Source organism: Globicephala melas, chromosome 19 (assembly GCF_963455315.2).
Source record: "Globicephala melas chromosome 19, mGloMel1.2, whole genome shotgun sequence".
Lineage (NCBI taxonomy): Eukaryota > Metazoa > Chordata > Mammalia > Artiodactyla > Delphinidae > Globicephala > Globicephala melas.
Window position 1 is genome coordinate 18,626,164 of NC_083332.1, and position 20,545 is coordinate 18,646,708.

The following is a 20,545-nucleotide window of genomic DNA, read 5'->3' on the forward strand; positions in this document are numbered from 1 at the left end:
AAGATACTGTTTTTGTGCTCAAGCACTTGTCAGAAATTGTGACATAAGACAGAAACTTACACTACTTGCCATGAACAAAAAAGAATGTGTCTTGTTAGCGGCACAGGCAGGATACACAGCCCGGGCTGGCAGCTTTTACTGCTTTTGCTGAGGAGAGGAAAATATCTAGTTCCATGATGCTCTATCCTTGAAGAAACGGGCAGGGTTTAACCTGAAGCACCAGAATGATGGCTTTCTGATGGCCCGGTCCTGCCGACCCCCTGCATTGCGTCATTGGGGAGCGACTCTCGGGGTGAAATGAACAGCCCAGAGTACTTTGCTGCGCCAGGTGTCTGACGCGGGGCCAAGAGTCTCCCCCAGATGCATTCCTGGTGTAGCCCACTCAGTGAAGCCACTTCCAAGGCCAGGTCAACCCCGTGAGTTCCTTTTTCTGGGCTGAAACAGGCATTCATGGAATGCGGCTGTCATTGTCAGGCTCACAAACTGGTTGAAATAAAAGGATCTGGCGTTCATTACATTGTTTCTTGTAGACCTAAGAATGAGGGAAAGAGCCCCAGCTATTTCAGGGACTTGGGTTCATTCCCTTTCTGGCAATTGTGAGCCGCCGTGCAGAGCCTGAAACTCCCTCCAGAAATGGAAGAAGATGCATTTAACAAGTATGTGAAGAGCCCACTCTGGGCAACACCTTCATCCACTTTAAGGTAAAGCCCCTCTTCACACGGGGAGACCAGGTAAGGTCGGATTGTGCTGGTCCTAGCGTACTCCCCAGTGTTCCGCAGAGTCAGTTACTGATGTGACAATCAGACGTGGGTCATTTAGAAAAGATACCAGATGAAAATATGGGGCCTCCAATCTTTATCACCTTTGCTCTCCATCCTCCCATGCTCCGTCTCAGTTTCTGTTAACCTGCGGTATTTCCAGAAGGACCATGCAGTTATTATCTCTTGATAATTCTGAGAGTCCCTTGAGAGCAGGACAGTATCTTATGTTTGCATCGCCAGCTAATAGCCAGAGTGTTTGGCAATAAAAGTTGATCCATAGGTGTTGATTGACTATTTGATCCACATTTAATTGCCCCTCCCATAAGACTGTGCAAAGTTATGATAGGAAATGCTGTGAGTGTCAAGTTTTAAGAACACAAAGTGCGGTCTCCATGAGAACATAAGCGCTTTTTTCGGATTTCTGAACAAGCTTCCCATGATGACTGCACTAATGCAGTCACGATGCCTTAATCCAGAATTTGAATTTACTGCCCATCTGCTCTGGGAAGTCCTCTCTGTGTCCCGCAGGGCAGACAGGTACCCACAGTACATGCCAGCCACAGGGCATCATCGCCAGGAAGGAGACTGCCAGGGCAGGTCTGAAAAGAGGGGTATGGACCATGGAGGAAACAGTCAAAAGTTGGGGCAGCCTGTGTCTGTGGCAGAGAGATGGAAGGGGATGCTTCGTTTTGGAAAGATGCGTGATGTGAGGTCGAGGAAAGAAGAGTGAGAAGGAAAACCTATTTGATGACTGAATTCCAGGATGACAGCCCCAGTCTTCAATGACAGGGACAACCAAGGCTGTGGACTTATGCTCAGCAGTCAATTAAAGTAGGAGGAAAGCTTCAAAGGAAAGGCATTCCAATAAAAATTTAACAAGCTTGGGGCTGCCTTTGAGGATGTGTGTGCGCTCACAACAGAACAGTTTTCCTTTTTTTTTGCTGAGCTAATTCTTGCAGTTCTTGGTGGATAACTGTTTGGAGATGGGACCGTTTTTTCCCTAAAGATTAAGTCTGGAGGCGTGGAGAGTGACTCTCAGATGAATCAGGAGGGGTGGTCTGGAGGGAGATGCCAGGAGGAAGGCCCTTGGTAGGGAGGCTGCAGCTGGTTGGGAGGTTGGGAAACACACCCAATGTCCCCCTTCTCTGTGACAGATGATGTCATCACGGACACACAACTTAGGACAGAGAGCATTAGGAACCTCTCGACAGCCAAGCACTGTCATGTCTCAGTGAAACTTAGCAGGCTTTTGTTGAAGAACATAGTAACCAAAGCAAAAAAGTCAAATAAATAACAACAACAACAATAATAATTATACCAGGAGAATGGTCAGCGCCCTGATCGGGATTCCCAGAACACATCTGCTGATGCGATGAAAAATGCAGTGCCGTTTCAGTCGTCCCATTTTGTTCCAGAGACAGATCAAAAAGAAAAAAAGATCACGAACTGCCTATCCCCCAATAACGCAGACACAACTGCAAATAAACACATCAGTGTCTCCACACAATGTGCCATTATGCAGAATCCATACTCTCAGCGATCCTTCAGTTATCAAGTAAGTGTCCTTTGGAGCCTGAGAGATGACGCCATTAATTCAGTCTTGGGGTTTGGGGTAAAGTTTGACGGTCGGTGAATAAAAAGTTGAGGCTAATTAAGTGGCATTCGCTGGGGATTTGGAAAAGAAGAGGCTTCTTGCGGGGAAGGTAATTATATCTTCATTGACCCTTGCATGGTCCCCCCACCCCGGCGTCGGGGGCGCTCTGCTGGGCGGTGTGACATCTCCTTTCGAGATGAGCTGCCGTCACCTTGCCAAGGCCCCCTCTCCCCGGATGCATTTTCTAATCAGTTCACATGATTGAGCTTGCAGCAAGTGATGTTTTACTTAATTCCTTTCCGACCGTAGGGTGTGAGGCTTGGAGGGCCTCTCGTCAAAACTTTGGAGGGCTGTGTCAGTTTGAAAAGAACATGACCTTTAAATTGTATCAGTATGTTTGCTGGTGCATAAGGGAAAGGAAAAGGTTCGCCCTGATGGAAAACCACTCAGAGAGAGACCAAGGAGTAATTCAGAGGGAACCGACTAGGGAAGTTAATTTGTTTATACATAATTTGCTAAGTGGGGCGAGAATGGGGTCCAGGCACCTGCCGGCAAGGAAGGGCTGACAGTTGGGTCTGGGGACATTTAGCCCATTTTAGGGTATTTTTCTTTCCCTTGCCTCTCCTGTCTGAGTCACAGATGTTGCTATGCTGTTTGTGGAAGAGGGAAATCAGTATCCTCCTGTTACTGAAATTGAGGGACAGATCTAAGAAAGAATTTTCTTCTCTACAACTGTCTGCTCTGGAGTTGAATTATTAACTCTTCCAGAAGGATTAGTGAGGGCCGTCCTGATGCTGTGTGACCGAGGCAGGAAGCGGAGGGCTGGTCTTGAAGAAGTGCATTAAACCCTGCTTTTCAAAGATCAAGGCCTATATTCTGATTTTCTTTTGAAAGTTTTATTAGAATAGAAGGAATTTAGGAAGTCCATCTGTTTTATACACACACACATACACATACACATACTTCTTGTGTATGGTGTATAGTTTTCACTGTGTGTGTAATTTTCTTTTCTGAAGCAGTTTGGCTTTGAGATTAGAAAACCTTTAACCGTGACCCTTTGCATTAGGGTTTGTTACTGCTTGCCTCTTTTTTTTTCCAGTTAAAATCTTTTGATTTATAATTCAGGAAAAAAAAAGGTTAAGATAATGGACATTTCTTGGTTGAAGGAGGTGACCAAAAATAGCAATTTGAGCTTGAAGCAGACATATATTTATTTTAAATTTTAAAATTTTGTAACCTTTCAGAATCAAGCAAGCTGCCCACCTTGCTGTTCCTCTCCACTGAGAGAAGAGAGAAACAGCTAACCCCGCGGAGGGGAGTGAGTGCGAACGGAGTTGGCTTGGCTCTGACGCTGGGATAGAGCACCTTTCTCTCTTGTAGATGGTTAGGTTATTCCTGGATATTAATAATTTTGCAGAAAAAGGGTAGCTCCCTCAAAAGGCACTCACATGAGGAGCAATGTATATGGTGGTCTGTCTCTTTCCGTAAACATGCTGTGACTTGACAATGTATTTGCTTTTTGCAGAAGAAAAGAGAGGGGAGCAGGTTCCCTCTCCGAGCCCGTTTATCCTCATGCTGTGAGGCACCAGAATTTGTCAGCTTAGGTGAAGTCCCCGTGCCTGACCATAGCACTGCTGCTGTGAGGTATTGACTGAGTCTGGGTTACTGATGCAAAGTGCAGAATGAGAATTGAAACACACTTGATGGAATTAAACCATTACTATTGGCTTTCAGCTCTTGCTTCTCTGGCTCCTGGCATAAATGCTGGGTATCTTAAAAATAAAAGCCAACAAACCCACAGAAAACAGCCACACGCTTTTGCTAGACAGAGGAGGCTCAAAACCTCTCCACGAGATCTGCGAATTGGTTTTCTCCGGTGTGGAGTAGACCCCTGCTTCATCTCTAACTTTGACGTATACTTTTCATTTATTTTAAGTAGAATGCTTTCATTTTTACTACGGGTACATGAAGATGCTGTGGCATCTTAGATCAATGAAATAATCCCCGTTACCACATTAAGCCGTATATAGGGAATCTTTAAAAGAAAGCGCCGTAAAAAAAGAACAGTTATACAGTTACTCTCATCTCAATGTTTATAAGCAAGAAGCACCATGGGATTTGGTGTCTGTCTCTTCCCAGGCAGTCCAAGGGGAATTTAACATGAAATAGCCTCCTAGGATACATGGATCTGGGTGTGGTCCCTTGAACCCTGTCCTCTATCAGTTAGGTTTAACATTCATCCAAATGGAAGGAACCAACATGCGTGGTGGTTCCTCTCTGCCACTGGAGGATGTTTACGTCCATATTTAATCCCAAATCTTGGGACTCTGATTAACCGTGAAGAGCAGTCCCTTTATGCCCCAATTAATCCAGGTACAGTTCTTTAGTTATATTTCCTCAAGGCTTTGGGAAATTTGAGTCTGGGTTACCACCCTGATGCTCACCAATGGGTGGCATGATCGGGCCGGCGAAGCAAAATGGCCCAAAGGGCCACGTCCTGGTTCCAGACATTCACTTATGCTCATACAATTGCCAAAGATCACAGCTGAAAGCAAAGAAAGCCATACTAACATTTTCTAAGCGATTTCCTTCTCCCCTTCATTTCAGAGGACGGCATTTCAGACCTCCGTCTGGTTTAGTCACTGATCCTCAGTCCCAATTCCTGATGCTCAGGCCCAGCGGATCCTTAGCCTTGGAAGGTGAGAGGGTAAATGGGATAGGGAAGGAGGATGGTGGGAACCTTCATCTGGTCCCAGGCTGTCCGCTCAGCTAGAAAGCCTCCGGGGGAGCCCACCACTCATCCAGGCTCTACCTCCTCTGGGTCTCGGGCTGGCTTGGGGTTGTCTTATCCTACTGTAACCCAGAGGTCTCTGGTCTCTTGTTACAAGGCTCTGCTGCCTTGGTAGGTTGCCCCTCTGAGACGCCAAAGGACCACGCAGCTAGATTTGCTCTTTTGAACCCAAAAGATTTCCTTGGCCTCAGAGCCTCATTCCTTCCAGACTCTGGGCCCCCAAGTTTCCAGGGTTGCCTCTGGCACTCCAGCCATATCTCTCCAGATTTTATTTCGAGGGTATTGCAGGGTGAAGCATGCAGTATGAGGAGGACCTTTGACCTTTGCCTGCGCGGTCCCTCTGGTCTGAAAAGCTCAGGATAATTTCTGGCGACTGCCCCCAAGGGGTGGGGGTGGTGTGGCTGCCTGGTTGGCGCCTGAGGCTGGTGCGCCCTGCTTTGGGTCGACAGGGGGCAGCTTGGCCTATTGAGCAGAGAGTATTCTCCTGGGGTCTGAAACTTTCCTGAGACTTGGGCCTGTCTAGGCGAGGTAAATCTGTGACTCTCCAGACATATTTTGAGTGAATTGGTTTCAGCTTTCACAAAATGCTAATGTTGATATTGTTTACGTCTTGTTGCATTGTTTTTCGCTTTAAAATTACAGCTTTAGTACATTAAGCTAATTTCATAATACTGTATTAACTTAACATTCTATAAATCACACATGTTAGATTGCATTGTTGCGGATGCACAAAATCCAAATTTACTACTCAAGCTCTCCCAAAACGTGTATTCATAATTTGCTTCAGCGAGCCCTGTGCCGCCATATAGGGTTAAGGAATTACACATTCCAATGGCAGGCACAGATCACGCCGCTCTCTCTCTCTGCAACTGTTCTCCATACAAATTGAAACAATATATTTCCAGCCATTTTCATAGTTGTAATTACTAGCAAAAATCGTAATACCGCAAACATATTTTAAACACCTGCACTTTGGGTCAACTCATTTTTTTCTTTTTTTTTCTTTGAGCTGAGCGTTTCCATTTGAATATGGTTGAGAAAGCTCACTGGTGGTAGCAACTGCTGGGTACCTTTTTTTCTAGGGGGAAGATGATAACTTTTGACTTGGAAGGAAGAGGTAAAGGGACTGGTGGAAGGAACTCAGCTTGCCCCTCTCTCTCCATTCCCCCCTTCTCTCCCTCTCTCTTTCACCTTGGCAAAAGGGATTTAATCAGAGCCGGACTGCCTTTTACACGCTGCCTGGCCCTTTTGCAAGGATGCAAAGTTCTGTGCTTCAGCCCAGCTTGCTGGTTCCGGGAACAAAGGGATGCTCTCCTTGGGGGACATGGGGGTGGGCTGGGGCCTTCGAGGAGCCTCTGTAGGTTTTTAAGCACACACTGTCTAGTCGGGCTCTGACAAGTCCATTGTAAATCAAAGGTCTGGTAAGTGGGGATGCCAGAAATGTTTGATCTCCGTCCAAGCCTTGAAACAACTTGCTTATTTTTTCTGCAGTTTGGCTCCTCACTAAAATAAAACATTGTGAGATGAATGTTCTGACGGGTCATTGTGTGTCAAGCTGTCACTCTGTAATGGTTACATATTTCAGCTGGATTGAGGTGGTGCCGGTTGGGGGAGGTCTGGGAGAAAGCGAGAGGCAGAGAGAGAGGGAAGGGAAGGAGACAAAGAGGAACAAGATTTCTGCTTTCTCCTTGTGGCTGATCTTCATTTAAACCAAACACTTGTCATGTTCAGGGGAAGTTTTATAAATTTTTAATGATATTGGGTACAACTGGTGCTTTGAAATTTGCTGTACTTTAATTTTTTCTTCGTTAGCAAAGGTTCACTAATGCATTGAAGTGCTAAGAGCGTATCCTAGGGATGCCACGATAATTGTGTTGTTAATAATATTGTGGCACTAGTAATGTTCTCCTGGTAATCAAGGCATGAGATTTTTTTTTTAATATATTCAGTTATTACACTGCATCTCGTACAAATCATGTCAATTACAATTGCCAGCCTGTGACAGTTAAAATAATTGTATACGTTTTCTAGAATTTTCCATTGGCTTGGCTAATCAAGCTAAAAAAAAAATCAACACATTATTTGCATTAATTTTGTTTCTAGTCTATTTCCGCTCCTAAATCATTTGTCCATCTACTTCAAAAGGCAGAACAGTAAGTATTTTAATAATAAATATACAAACACATTCACATCAACCTAATTTAGGAATACTTCTATAGGTCTAGCAAGACGGAATCATCTGGTAGGAAGGTTTGTGTGACTGGGTTTATGACTTTCACTGGCGTGCATGCATGCTGCTACTGAGCTCACACTGTACACGCTTGGGATATGTGGATTCTATGTTTATATAGCCAAGCCTTGTAAGGGCATTCACTTTAGCATTTTCTATTTCTGTATCCCATCCATAGTTCTGTCTAGGTCAGGAAAATTGCATGATTTTGGTCTTTCCTTTTTGGCTTCCCTGAAATAGCTCAATATTCCTCTGCACCAGGAAATGATGTACGTAATACTTTGCAGAAAGACCCTGCAAATTTGCAGCTCGAACACTAGTCTTCCACTTCAACGAGCTCTACCTCCTGACCGGCACCAACGCTTTCTTTATTTGGAACTAAAATAGCTAAACACTCAAAAAGTACTGAACGTGTGAGGCTGGCAGCTCACAGAATCCCCTGCAGTGTCTCAGCACATTTCCCCAAAGGCTGGCCTCTCCATCACCCAGAGTCGCTCCTTGTCACAGCCAAGAACGGGGAGGGATTTTGGTGACCTAGAGGCATTTTTGAATGAGGAGCCCAGGGTGCCCAGGAGCATGGGAGGAGGTGCTGGGCGGCCGGCAGGGGAGTCCTTTATTGCCTGGCTGTCAGCAACCCCATTGCAGTCGGAGACAGTGGGTCAGCACAGGGTGAGGTGTCCGCTTGAGGATGCCTCTCGGGCAGACCCTGAAGAGAGTCAGCCTGGCCTGTTTCACCTGCGGAAAAGAGGATCAGAAAGCAGGCAGGAGCATAGCCATTTCAGAAGGAGACCTCCAACAAGAAGGAATAGCAGCCCTTGCAAAACAACAGTGGCAGAGGGATCGGGCAAATGACAGGTGGACTGACAGGATTATTTGAGCAATTTTCGGCCAGCTCGGCGATATTATTTGGAGAATAATAAATAATCTCCCCAATTCCCGAGGTCCTCCACCCCGACCCTTGCTTCCCACCCCCTTCTCGGCCATGTCTATGGTGTCAAGATATTGCATGAGGGTCAGTGGCTGCAGGTTCTGGGGGTCAGGGAAGCAAAATATATTTCCCCCTTTTCATGCAATCATATTCTCTTAAACATGGCTTGAACAAATCATCTCTCAAAAACGTAGAATTTATTTCTCAACTCTGCCTGGAGGTACAGCAAAGAGAACAGATTTTTTTCCTCTCTCCGGCCCTTTGAGTCCTGACCATGCAGAATGGATGGCTTTAGAACTGTACACAGACAGGAAAATCAATGCGTCATACCAGGAGGCTTCAGGGGTTAGGTTCCCATGTCCATGTCAACAAGGCTATTGGTTTTTTTTAATGCTCCAAAGTTATCACTTCCCGCCTGCAAGAGCCACCACTGTGACTTGTGTGGTCAAACCTTAACAAAAGAATTTCCTTTTGCCCGCCACTCGGTGCCCTGGAATTTAATTACTGTGCAGGGAGAATTTTTCCAAGTATGACAATCGGAAACAAACTGGCAGGCCCCCAACAGCAGGTGTCCCCAAGGGCAGCTGACTGGTGCATTACGGAGGGGCTCATGATCTTACTGGGGGCCAGGACGCCACATATGTACCAGGCCTCAGGTCTGTGGGGGGGGGTGGTGACTGACCCTGGGGTCTCTGGTCCTTCTGGAGCTTCTGGGATACAACTTGCTGGGAAAGAGGACAGCTAGCCTTCTTCGGGAAGGTCACCTTTGTATCTGTTGGAATGTGGGCTGTAGAGAGAACTGGGACTGTGGGCATCTCTCCGGCTTTACACCACCAATGCTCTGTTAAAGATGCTTCAATCGGTCAACAGAATTATGCACCATCAGGTGAAAATAACACTTGTCATTAGATTTTAAACTGAATGTCCGAAAATGAAGCCGTGGCTAAATCTTTGTCAGTTTCATCAGTCCAACGCTTCACTTGGTTTACTGTGCTGGGAAGAGTCCCTGGACCCCAACAGCAACCCCGTCTGTAGACTTGGAATTTCTCAGATTCACCTAGATCGCAGCCTCACTGGGTCCAAACCCCTCCTGGATGCAGACACCGGGCGAAGCAAACCCCCGTGCCCTCCTAAAACAGCCCTGCGATTCCCCCTTCCATGCTGGCCACACCCTCCCCCTTCTGCTTTTCCCCGGGCTGTCCTGTCGGCGGTGACACAGTGCTAACGCCAGGGTGCTGGAGGCTACGGTGAGCATTGCTCACTCACAGCGGGCGGATGAAAAGGCAGTGCAGATGTAATTTGTTTTCAATGGCTGTTTCAAAAGAATAATTGCGGTGACATTGCGGGATCAATACTATAGATTTTTGTTTTCAAGTACACTGTATGCGTGGTGCTAAGAGGAGACAGGAAATACAGCACTGCAGCCTGAATACAATAAAAATGGACTGAGGTCTGCGGGTATTTGTCGGCTGCTAGCCGTCTGCGTCACGAGCATCATTGGCGGGATTGCCGAGTTTGTCCTTTGGGTGGGTATTTCCTGGTGAATGTGTGCACATTGCCTGTAGTTTTCCTCCTTGGCTTCTTTCGGGACCTGTTTCCTGAATCCGTGTAAAGTAACTGGAGATAGACGTCCGTGACCCGAGGCTTGGCTTTGCCTGCTACCAAGCGGAGGTGGCCAGGGCTGGCGTGTCCCTGTGTGCTGGAGGGGATGGGGGATGGCGGTTGAGATCTGTGGATGGGGCTGGACACTTCTGCGTGAAAGCAGCAGCTTCTAACCCAGAGTAGGTGTGGGGCCACTCGGGTGGCAGCCATATATCTCCCCTAGCTCTTCTTTCGGGGGGGCTTGTAATGGACAGCCCCCGCCCGCAGTGTTTTGGGGTCCTGCGTGGAATCAGGGACTTCTGTGATTAGGGGAGCACGTCCCCAAGCTCCCCTTCAGAATATCTTAAGCTGCAGTCTCGACCTCGGACAGGATGCTCTTTAGAGAAGCACTCTGCTCAGGAAGCTGGTCTGAAGGTAACGACTGTCAGGTTAAGACCTGTCAACACCAGAGGAGGTGATCAAGGCTTCCCGAGTTCAGGTGGGTTCCCTGGCTTGGGGCAACTAGACAAAAACGCAGACCCCAGGGTGAAAATTATATGAACAAAGAATGCGTAATAAAGCGGAATAAATGTAATGAGATGTGAAGGAGAGCGTGGTGCCTGTTTTCCCCCCATTCTTTCGTAATCAGCCCTCGAAAGAAATGGAAATTCTGCCAAAATACCTTTCTGGTTGCTGGCTTCCAACTGTAATTGAAAATGATGTGTTTTGGGATGAAAGAATTGTCAGGTAAACAGCAGGATTCAGAAGGACGCCTGGGTTAGGAGAATTGGACCATCTGGCCTAATCGACTCATTTGACAGATGGGGAAACTGAGGCACAGGCATTCCTGGGGACCTGCCTGGTCTTCCAGTGAGTTTGAAGAGGATTTGTAAGCTGACTTCCAACCTAAAGCCTCCTAAAGCCCATGAACTTGGCTCTCGCGTGGGCATATTTTGTTTTATCACAATGCCTTTTTTTGCCTTCTTTTTCTTTCTTTCTTTCTTTGTTTAAATTAACGACAACTATAAAATTGGGAGGGTTCAATAAAACCCAGGTCTGGATTCTTTTGAAAAATCAGGATGTCCAGCAACACTGAACCCATATCCTGCAGGTTGGCATCTGGCATTAAGTCATAGCAGACTCTCCCCCACTCATTCAGCTCAGCCCAGGAAGCATTTGGGTCTGTCGACTCTGATACAAGGCACACGGCAGTGTCCACGGGACCTGAAACCTTTCTGAAACATTTCATTTGGCAGAGTGATGAACGCCAGGGGCACATTTCCCTCAGAGTTAGGCTTTCTGAACATAGAATAGAAAGAGTAGAAATGAACTGATCTGCAGTCTCTGACCTCAAACACTCTGTGTGAGCAGTGTGTGTGTGTCTGTGTGATACAAACTGTCTGGAAGAAATAAAAACATCTCAACATTTCAAAATAGCCAGATGTTTACATTCACACTTCCTGAGGATTTAATTCAATAAACATTCGCCAAGCTCCTTGCTTGAAGTTCAGACAAGAGGGAACTCCTTCTTTCAAGGAGCTCACAGTCTAACAGGAAAAAAACAAAACATATATTAACAACCTAAGATGAACATGCAGGTATTGTGTACTGCACTTACTGTGTACTAGGTCCTGTGACTACCTCTTAAGTCACTGGACAAGGAAAATACCCACAAAAAAACACACTACGGTGAAAAAGACAGTATTTATGTATGGAGGCGTTTGAATCTAGTTTAAAGGAAGAATTAGCATATTAATTTAACAAATATCTATTGTCAGCTATGAGTTAGGCATTAGGATAGGTGCTGGAGCTGTCACGGTGAGCAAAATAAATGTGAATTAAATAATGACACAAATAGATCATTCAAACTATTAAGTGGTATAAAGAAAGAGTGCATAGTGCTATGATCACACACAACAGAATGACCTGATCAAGTCTGGGGAAGATCAAGGGTTTCTCTGAAGGAGACTTTGGTCTGGAGGTTGAAGGGTGAATAGAACAGAAGACCTTTCTATGCAGAGGAATCAGCACGTGCAGAGGCTCTGGGGCAAGAGAAGACACGTGTCATACCTAAGGAACACAAGGAAGATCAGTGCAGCTGGAACAGAGAGAGCGAAATGGAGAGGTGTGCACAGAGGATCTGCAGAAATGGATTGATAGGTGCCAGACCAAATAAATCTTATGGGCCAGGGTAAGGCATTTAGTCTCTGTCCTCAGAGGGACAGGAAATAAGAAGAATTTAGGCATGTGTGTGTACCTGTGGTAATACAAACAGATATGTCTTTTAAAGAAGCATTTATCATAAGCCAAGTTTCCCAGGAAACAGATTCTTAGACTCAGGGATTTGTGTGTAGGATGTTCATTGCGGGGATGCTCTTAGGGATAACACCTGAAAAGAACAGGGAGCTCCACTTTGGGCAGGGGAAGAAGTTAAACCCTGTATGAAGTTGCATCAGAGGCCCCAGCAGATCTATGGAGCATTCTGTAGCTGGAATGGCTCTGCAGAAATACCCCAAATTGAAGCAAACGGTTGGGGCCTTATGCCCCTACCTCCATCTCCTCAACCAGTCATTGGATTGGGCTTCCCCTGAGGAGGGGGTATGACCTTGGATAAGCCTACACTCTCCAGCTGAAGACAGTTTGCTAATACTCATGGTCTCAGGAGCTGGGATGAGTAGCACACACAGTCCAGGACAGTCCAGCCCTTGCACAACATAGATCTATTGGTTTCATATAATAAGTTTTGTGAACAGCTCTTGCAGGGTCGTGGTTGGTCTTTTTTCCAGGGGAGACTTATAAAAGGAGAGTTAGTGGGACAAACCATAGTCCCCATCACTGAAGCTGGTCTTTGCCCACATCTGTTACTCATCACCTCTGTCCTCTACTAGCCATTACTCTTATCCTTGCTTAGCAATTCTGTTGGTCTGAGTGACTCATCTGGTGCAATGATCAGACTCTCATCTCTAAAGGGAACGGCCCTCTGGTCACCATGACCTTTTCCAGCCATGGCTGCTGCATTCATCCATCTGTTTCTAAGTTAGGGCATTAATGACAAGAGATGCCTCAGTAGATCATCTGGCTCCCTCCATTATATAACAACAGCCCTATCTCCTCCTTTCTTTATATGCTACACTCTCATCATAGGAACACCAAATGAAGAGATGACAGATGTAGCTAAAAATGTAATGGGACTCTTACCAAGTCTCCTGAGGGTAGAGATCCTGGTCTGGGAATTAGAACCTATGGATCCATAGGGACAGCCAGCACAAATTCCCCAAGTGGATCACTGGGAGGGATGCTAAGTGGGGCCACCCCTACTTCCACATCTGGTTCCTGACCCTATGTCCTCTACCCATCAGGGACACAGAATCATACAATTTTCATTGCTTTTGAGTGTGTACTGAATCCTGCAGAAGGATCCTGAAAAACCAGGATATCATCTCCAAGTTGGTGCCTGGGCTGAATCTTCAAAGGATCATTCTATTGCTCAAGCTGGAAGCTTCCTTTGGGGTGTGGGGAGTGATAGAACCAGGGTATCTCATGGTCAGATTCCCACTGTCACACCTTCTGTGTTATAAAGTGGGTCCCTCAGTACCATACAACGTTACGTGAAATCCAGTTTTGGTGTAAACCCTTGGATAGTAGTGCTAGCTAAAGTCAAACTCAGGCAGGAAAGGCAAATTCATATCCAGAATATATCTCAATTCCAGTCAAGCTGAATTACTACTTTTTCCAGGGTGGAAGGTTTCAGTGTAGTCAAGTTGACCTCAAGTGGATGGCTAGCCTTCTTGGGGTACGATGTCATGTTAGGGACTCAACATTGGTCTCTGTTGCTGGCAAGTTGGACATTTGGCGGTTGTGGCAGCTAGATTAGCCTTAGAGAACAGGATCCCATAATATTGGACCCATGCATAATCTTTGTGCTTCCATGTCTCTCACTCCATCCATGAGGCCATTGTCCCAGCCAACGACAGAAGCCAGCTGACATTCTTCCATGTTTCCTGGTGGACGTTGTCACATGATACAAAGATCATCATACATTGTGTCCTCCTGTAGATCCTTATATGCTTCTTTTCCAGCACTCTGTCTCTAGTCTTCCAATTATTCACTTTCCAGGCTCTTGAACAACCAGCCAAGCCATTTGCCACTGCCCAGGATTCTATATATATTCTTATGTCAGACCACTTTTTCTTTCATACAAAGTGAATTTCAGGTTTACTGCCTGAAGTTCAGGCTATCGGGAAGATTTTTCCCTCCTTGTCTTTCAAGACCATCTCTGCATGGGGTAGTAGTGCAGCAGTTGTCTCTTTGAAGCTTATTTTCACATACTGAGCTGAGAACTGAGCTCAACCTTTGTCCTTCTCCATCAGCTGGTCATAAGAGTACCTATGGTACCATATTTGTTAGCTGAGGGAGAGGTGCTGGTGCAACAGTGGTGGATGACACAGGTTCTGGGCTACCAACTCAGGCAGCTTACCTGGGCCCTCTGGCTCTTCTTATGCTGATCCTGGATGAGATTCTTCCATCTTACAGTGGGTTGCTGCTGGATCTACCTGATCTTATGACTTCGGGTCTAACAAAACCCAATTCACGATGGGTAGCTCTGACTGCATGGTAATTTGATATTCCATGGGTAGGCACTCTGTCTCTACTAGGGCCCAGGAGTGTCCCATGAGTTGTTGTTGTGGGTAGTGGTGGTTTTCATGTGGTGTGCTTAAACTCTGTGTAGTCTTTCCCCACCTCAGCTACCTATAATAACACTCTCTCTGCCAGGTCATGGATCCTGGACTTGCCGCAGAGCCCTTTCCTGAGCTGGGTCCCTCTCAAAGTTGTAAGACTTTCTTGTTGCTCAGCAAATGGATTGGAGCAATATTCTGAAATGTGGAGTAACTGCCTCTAGAACCCTGGGATGGGGGTAAACTGACAGAGTGCTTTCTTTTTATTTGTGAGAAATGTGAGATGTGATAATTTGTCCTTTAATTTGGATGGGAAGTTCTGGTGTGTCTTTGGCCACTGAATCCCTAAAACCTTCATTGATTCGCGGGTCTCTGAATTTTCTTAGGATTCATCTCCTACCCTCTGGAGTCCATGTACCTTACCGACATTGGTCACTGTCATCCTTCAGGATCTGACTCTTGTGGCAGTCATTCTGGTGAATTAGATGAGATATGACAGAGGCCACCACCCTTTTATCACATGCATATTGACGCTGTTGGCTGGTGCAGGAGCAGTTTTAGAGACTTCCATTTGGCCTTCTGAAGTGTGATATTACTCACCCAAAGGCCCCAGGAAGAAATTTAGGGATTTACCAACTACCAAGGATGTCCATTCCAATTATACATTTTGGGCACTTGGAGATCTATCAGGTGGGCCTAAGTCAGTGCTGGATCTGGGCCAAGATTTCAGTTTTGATGTGGCCTCCACGTGTGCACACTCGGGTTAGTTTGCTGGAGAGCAGGGAGGATGAACACAGAGAGCAGTTGGAGATGTGGACGAGGAGGGGCTGAATCTGATCTGGGTCTCAGTCTGAGGAGGCTGCAGAGTTTGATGAAGTAGCCTGGGGTTTCCCAATGTGTGGGACCTATGAACGGTATTAAATAGAATAGGACGTGGTATGCAATGAAAATGAGTCGCAAGGTAAGTTATTCCTTTTTCAATTTAACATAGTTGAATATTTGCTGTGGTTCCAAAATGGACAGGTTGAAGCCTCTTGGGTGGGAGTTGAGATGAGAATACATTTCACAGACAAATGTGGCCTGGAAATTGGCTGATTTTTATAGGATTGTCTTCTTCCTGAAGTAAGACTTCTTCTTTTATTCTGAGACAAGAAATATTAGGACTGATTCCTGCAGAGGAACTAATGAGCTTCTTTCTCCAGCCGAGTCCCCACCTTGATATGATGTTTCCACCTTCTGGTTCTAATGACATGGGATTGTATGAGCTGTGAACTCAGGGGAGTCACCCAAATCTCTCCAATTTAACAGGAGAAAAAGAGTTCACCTTCTGGTTCTGAAATTTTTAATTTAAGAATAGTAGAAAATACTTTCCAGGATTTAAGTGGACTAACTACTGAACTCTCTTGGGTCAGAGTGTCCCTTCTAAACTTGGCATGTTCTCCCTGGTCTCTTGCTTCTTTGCTCAGCTTAAGGTACCTCATTGGAACTCATGTATTTCATGCTGGAGGTCAAAAGGGGAATAATCTTGGAACTCAGGGTTTTCTGATCAACAATTTTTCTTTTATTTGTGCAAGAAGTCATAAACCGTGCTGCTATACCAAATTACCCCAGACTCAGTGGCTTAAACAACTCAAATTTATTATCTTTTAGTTCTGTTGGTCACAAGTCCAACACAGTTCTCACTGGACTGAAATCCAGGCCTTCCTTTTGGAGGTTTTAGGAAAAAATTCATTTCCTTGCATTTTCCCCACTTCTAGAGGCTGCCCTCATGCCTGGGCTCATGGCCTTCATCTTCAAAGACAACAGAGTTTCACCTCTCTGACCTTTCTTTTGTCTTTCTCTCTGATCAAGGCCAGGAAATGTCCTCCTTTTTTTTTTTTTCCCCAAGAAGTCAGATGGTTAGTTTGGGACCACCTGGATAATCCAGGATAACTTCCCCATCTCCAGGATTCATATCCTTAAGCCATATCTGCAAAGTCCCTTTTGCCATGTAAGGTAGCATATTCGCAGCTTCTGGGCTTCCGGTTGTGGACGTTTTTGGGAGCCATTATTCTGTCTACCATAGACAGTAACATTGAAAAGTCAGGAGGAATCTTAGATTCTAATCTCTGACCTCCCACTCGTTTTGGAATTCCTCTCGAAGCATCCCTGATAGAAGTGCATCCAGCTTCTAATTAAACATCCCGTCAAAGTGAGCGCACTGCTGCTCTGTGGTTCTTGTTCCCCATTCCCTTCAACATCTCTTTAGACTGATTTGTTTTCCAAATCAGCCTTGACTCTGGAATTTGATAGAATGAGCACAGCCAGAAGCTGCCTCAACCGGACAGTGGATCGGCTGCACAGGGCTATGTCACAAGCAATGCTGTTTGCAAGTAAGTTCTGAGTTTGAATCTGGATTCTTTCCACCAGACACAGGATTGCAGGAGGTGTCCTTTGGTGACAAGTATCACCTCTTTGCCTTGTGTGAGCCTGGGAGTTGACAGTGTCCTGTTCCCGAGGTCTATTCATTTGCTTATTGACTCACAAGTATTAATAGAACCATTGCTATGTGCCATGTATTGTTCTAGGTACTGAGAACCCGCAGTGAATGAGCCAAAGTCCTTTCTCTCATGGAGCTTCCATTCCAATGCTGGGCGTGGAGCAAGAAATAATAACAAGTGAGTTCATATTGTCATATCTCAGAGAAACAGACGCTGAGATGAAAAATGCAGCAGAGGAAGGGGAAGGGTAGAGGCTGATGGGGTTGTTCTTCATCAGATGATCAGGAAACCCCTCTGGGGAGAAAGCATTGAATCAAGTTGTGAATGGAGTCAGTGGTATCCCATCCAGAATTGGGGAGAATTGTGGGGTAAAATTCTGAGAATTGTGGGGTTAAATTCTGAGATTTTAATCAAGTTTGTTTCCATCCCTCCTTTCCTTACCCCCAGCCCCTGCCCAGCTCTCCTTCAAGCTCAGGCATCCTACCACCGTGTTTCCAGAAAAGATTGCCAGTGCAAAACCAAAGGACAAAAAAAGCAATACTTTCTAAAATTTCAAAATAGTTTCTAAAACTCATGGCAAAAGGTTTTGCTTGGTTAGAGCCAGGCTTTGTGGATAGCAAAGTCCTGAAGAGCTCAGGGTGTGCAGTTCATATCAAACAATAGATCTATAAGGGCAGGTAAGCAGATTTCCTGCGTCCTGGATGAACATTCCCCCGGACTGGGGACTCCAGGGAAGCAGTAAACTCTCACAGAAAACAAAGACGAACGAACAACGCCTTTCCTCTGATGGAAGCCTGCTCGGTCTTCTCGGTTGTAAATGAGGCTTCTCCCTTGGGTAGTGACTGGTTTAGGTGGCGGTCGAGGGGGTAATTTTTCAGAAATGCTGCCTCCAATGGGCCAGTGTTCTAAAGGCTGCCCCGCTTCAATGGTCTTTTTATGCAGCAAGATAATGGCAGCTTACGCGTTGCTACATCAGGCCTGTTTTCTGAGGAATGGTTGCATTCAGGGCACTTCTAATTTGTCACAAGAAATGCAGACCATCTCTCCAGGAGTCTGCTGAAGAGGACATCATTTCTCTGTGAGCTCTGCCTTGGGTCAGTGTGCAGCTTGGCTAGCATGCGGTCCCCTGTTGCTTCTACCTACTGGGGACACTCTGATTTATTAGGATTCAACAAGCCATGTCCTGCTCCTGACTCAGTCCTCCCTCTCTGTCCCCTGCTCTCTTGCCCCTTCCCTCTGGAACCACCAGACGAGGGAAGGGGCACTTTACAAATGCTCCCTGTGTCTGGGGTCTGGTGGGAAGTGGGACCGAGGAGGGTCCACTCCGCTGGGGCTGGCGGTGGTGCTTGAGGGGCACAGCTGGTCCACGAGCAGGGCCAGGCCGCCGGGCAGCAGGCTCTGGCGGTGCCTGTCCTTCTGGTTTTCTAACTGTGAGATGACAGTGCGATCACAGCCTTTTGAATATTGGCGAAATGAAGCCGAAGCCTTGGTAATCGAATGCAATGACTTTCCCCAGTGTCCGACTGGGGGCCAGCGTCCAGCGAATCACACCGCTGAAAGCCCTCGAATGTCTGTCTTATAACCATTCTAATTGCATTTCCATTTGGGCCTCCCTCTCCATGAAGCTCGTTACTGAACCACCGCTCTGGCTGAGCGTCCGTTTTCAAGCTTTTTGCTTGGCATGGACTCATTTCATCATTATTATTATCATTCTATAAGTAATATAAAGGTAGTCCAATTTGCATCTTGGGTCACCCTCTGTCACCTTATCTCCTTGTGATGGCCTTTATCCTTGGGCGCCCAGACACCGCCTTCAGCAACAGAGCACTAGGGGGTCATGGCATGGACTCCCTGCTGGCCGCTCTCAGCTCTGAGATTCTGGCCAAATTACCTAATTCCCCTGCAGGATAACCATGGAACCCCCTCACAGGGCAGTGGTGAGAATGACACTGAGTTCCCGCATGCACAGCAACAAGACTGGCCCCTGGCATGTGATGAACTGTCCATAAGCAGGAATTCTATTATTGCTTGGTTAGCTGGGGCTCCCCAGCCCCATCGACTTTTCTGTGCTCGTGGCCCTGCCTTGCTTCTCTGCCTCTAGCAGGCTTCCCTCTGCTGAGACCCAGGAAATTTCTCCATCACTCAGGCTATTGCGCAGCAGCCCTTGTGCATGAGGAACCTGGCCACACGAGCAGGTCAGGGGAGGACTGTGGAGGGGGGATTGGGGTGGAGAAGTCTTTGCATCCTGAGCGGGGCCTGGGCCCATCAAGCCTGTTCTTCTAACAGCCTCCGTCTGACTGATGAGTACGTGGGGAGTCATTCTGCTCAGGGCTCGGGAGCTGTTGGACGTTGTCCTCCAGGCAGATTAGGGTCTGGCTGCCTCTGTCCTCTGACCCAGGGCTTGGTGCCAAGCAGCACAGCATTTTGGGAGGTGAACCTGCCAGCCCGCAGCCTGGCATGTTCTGAGAATCACTTCCTCCTTGGTCTCTCCATTTGAAGGATGTTGTTTTACCTCTTCTGGGTCTGTGTCCAACGGAACAGTCTTCCCCGTTCATCCACCCGTGTATCATCGGTTTATCCAGCCTACAAAAACATTTTGGGGACCCACTGTGAGTACAAAGACTTGGGAGGCATTTTACTTCCTGTTTATTTAGGTGAAGGCTGGCAAGGAATATGGATTTATTCATTTAAATATTTCTTCCTCTGACTTTATTATTTTTGGCCAAGTAATGAATTTGGCTGAAGCTTCAGTATTCTTAGGAGAGGTTGGTCTAGTTAGAGAACAAGGGCATGAGGCCCAATTCCTAGAAATATTAGATATTCCTTTCTTTCTTTCCTTCTTTCTCTCTCCCTCCCTCCTTCCCCCTCTTTCTTTCCCTTCCTTCCTTCCTTCCTTCCTTCCTCCCTTCCTCCCTACCTTTCTGTCTTTCTTTCTCAGCTTTTCTAACAGAGAAGCTGGATTGAAAACTTTCAGACTCGGTTTTGTAATCCAGCAGCTGGAAACTGTTGCCCTCCCTGACCCAGAATTCTTTTCAATGCCTGCATCCTGGCTTCTGCTCCAGCATATCAGCCCTAATGCTACACGGACATAGGGCGATCAGGGATGGCCCTCTCACCGGGCTGCAGACAAGAAAGCTATGTCCTTGTGCCCAGCTGTGTGAGCATGGAAGCAGGGACAAAGGCACAGAAGGCAAGAGGCTTTCAGGGTTCACGTTGCGAAGACCAGAGACACCTTTTCCGGGAGGAGCACTGACAGACCTTCCCTGGTAAGGGCACAGCATCCTTGGGAGGCCACAGGATGCAAGGCACAAGCTTTCATTGATCACAACCTTTATGATGCTCCCAGAATTCTGCTGTCTCGGAAACCATTTAAACTGGTGAGAAGAGAGTACAGTATTTGACAACGGTTGTTTTGTTTTAAGACACACGCATTAAAAATACATCTGAAATCCAGGGCACAAAGAATCCAAATAACGTTATTAAATTTCTCATTGAAGAAGGGCC

The 20,545-nt window shown here is 46.4% G+C and overlaps 1 long non-coding RNA gene across 2 annotated transcripts in view; it reads left to right on the plus strand.

The window, feature by feature from the left end:
• The window catches only part of LOC132594067 (uncharacterized), a 189,522-nt gene that overhangs the window by 64,926 nt on the left and 104,051 nt on the right, over positions 1-20,545 (plus strand). The window contains exon 1 of one of the 2 annotated variants that reach the window (XR_009560181.1): positions 17,127-17,218. The exons of the other annotated variant lie outside the window; for it this stretch is intronic. This is a non-coding gene — a long non-coding RNA (uncharacterized lncRNA). Of the gene's footprint in view, positions 1-17,126; positions 17,219-20,545 lie in introns of those variants that run through there. 2 annotated transcript variants of the gene reach the window in all.